Here is a 2,523-nt window from a genome sequence, read left to right on the forward strand (position 1 = left end):
TTTTTAAGTAAATTTATTTCAGGTTAATGTGAGGGTAAAAGCAACCAGGTCAAAATATTTGATTGTTAGGTAGAGTTTGTCTTGTGGTTATGTCCCACACAAAAAAAGTATGCCAACCCCCCACCCCATGCCAATTCAGTGAGAGTACCCCCAAGCCCCTCCCACATAACCTCTCTCCCCAACTTGGATTGAAATGTGTTTTTCTCCTATGTGGGCATGCATTGAATCATCTATTGACTTCATATTAGTATTGAATACATTGGATATTTCTTTTTCCATTCTTTTTTTTTTTTTTGCAGTTTTTGGCCGGGGCTGGGTTTGAACCTGCCACCTCCTCCAGCATATGGGGCCGGTGCCCTAATCCTTTGAGCCACAGGCGCTGCCCCTCTTTTTCCATTCCTGTGATACTTTACTAAGAAGAATATGTTTCAACTCCATCCAGGATATTACAAAAGATGTGAAGTCACCATCTTTTTTATGGCCGAATAGTATTTCATGGTGTGCATACACCACAATTTGTTAATCCATTCCTGAGCTGATGGGCATTTAGGTTGTTTCCATGTCCTGTCGATTGTGAACTGAGCTGCAATAAACAATCTGGTGCAAATGTCCTTTTGGTAAAATTATTATTATTATTTTTTCTTCTGGGTAGATTCCTACTAGTGGGATTGCCGGGTCAAATGGGAGATCTAATAAAAATCCTTGAAGAAAAGTGTGGAGAAAACACTTGAAGATATTAGCCTAGGGAAAGATTTTATGAAGATTTCTGTGATAAATGCAACAACAACAAAAATAAATAAATGGGACTTAATTAAACTAAAAAGCTTCTGTACAGCTAAGCAGGTAACAACCAAAGCAAATAGACAACCTTCAGAATGGGAAAAGATATTTGCATATTATGAATTGGACAAAGGCTTGATAACTAGGATTTACAGAGAACTCAAATTATTCAAATAAAAAAAGAGCCAACAATCCTATATATCATTGGGAAGAGACATGAATAGAATCTTCTCTAAAGAAGATGAATGGCTAACATGAAAAAAATGCTCATCTTCCCTAATCATCGGAGAAATGCAAATCAAAACCACCCTGAGATACCAGTAATTACTTTAAATGTAAATGGATTCAATGTTGCAATCAAAAGACAGAGGTTGGCAGAATAGATTAATAAAAACCTGATCCAACTATATGCTTTCTACAAAAGACTCACTTTAAGATCCAAAGACACAAATAAATTGAAAGTGAAAGGACAGAAAAAGATATCTCATGGAAACAGTAATCAAAAGAGAGCAGGGGCTTGGTGCCTATAGCTCAACCGGCTAAGGCGCCAGCCACGTACACCTAAGGTGGCGGGTTCGAATCCCCAGCCCGGACCCGCCAAACAACAATGACGGCTGCAACCAAAAAATAGCCGGGCGTTGTGGCGGGCGCCTGTGGTCCCAGCTACTTGGGAGGCGGAGGCAGGAGACTCGCTTGAGCCCAGGAGTTGGAGGTTGCTGTGAGCTGTAATGCCACGGCACTCTACCCAGGGGGACAGCTTGAGGCTCTGTCTCAAAAAAACAAAACAAAACAAAACAAAAGAGAGCAGGGATGACTCAGACATCAGACAAAATGGACTTTAAATCAAAAGTCTATAAGGCATAGTTGGTCATCCCTGTAATCCTAGCACTCTGGGAGGCCAAGGTGGGTGGATTGCCCTGAGCTCACAGGTTCAAGACCAGTCTGAGCAAGAGTGAGACCCCATCTCTAAAAATAGGCAGGCAAGGGTGGCACCCATAGCTCAGTGGGTAGGGCGCCGGCCACATACACCCAGGCTGGTGGGTTTGAACTGGCCTGAGCCAACTAAAACAATGACAACAACAAAAAAATATCTGGGCATTGTAGCAGATAACTGTAGTCCCAGCTACTAGGGAGGCTGAGGCAAGAGAATCGCTTAAGCTCAAGAGTTTGAGGTTGCTGAGAGCTATGACGCCAAAGCACTCTACCAAGGGTGACAAAGTGAGACTTGGGCTCAAAAAAAAGTTTATAAGAGACAAGAAAGGACATTATATATTATAAAATGTTCAATATAGCATTTTAAACATTTATGCACCTAACAATATCCAAATATACATTTATGCACCTATCCAAATATATAAAACTTTTATAAGAAAACAGAAAATCTTAATGACCTTCGGAGTGAGGCAAAGAGTCTTAGCTATGACACCAAAAACATGATCCACAAAAGATAAAATTGATAAATTAAACTTTATTAAAATGAAAAACTTTTGCTCAATGAAAGATCCTTTGTTCAGGAATAAAAAGATAAGGTATGTATTATAGACTTGAGGAAATATTTGTAAATCACCTCTCTAAATAGGAACTGTACCTATAATATATGAAGAACTCTCAAAATTCAACAGTAAGAAAATAAGTGACTCAACTAAAAAATAAGCAAAAGTTTTAACAGATGCGTCACCAAAGAGGATATATAAATGGCAAATAAATAAATGAAAAGATGCTAAACATCATCACCATTATAGA

Source organism: Otolemur garnettii, unplaced genomic scaffold, assembly GCF_000181295.1.
Source record: "Otolemur garnettii isolate 467f Iridium unplaced genomic scaffold, OtoGar3 scaffold00115, whole genome shotgun sequence".
In the NCBI taxonomy this organism is placed as follows: domain Eukaryota; kingdom Metazoa; phylum Chordata; class Mammalia; order Primates; family Galagidae; genus Otolemur; species Otolemur garnettii.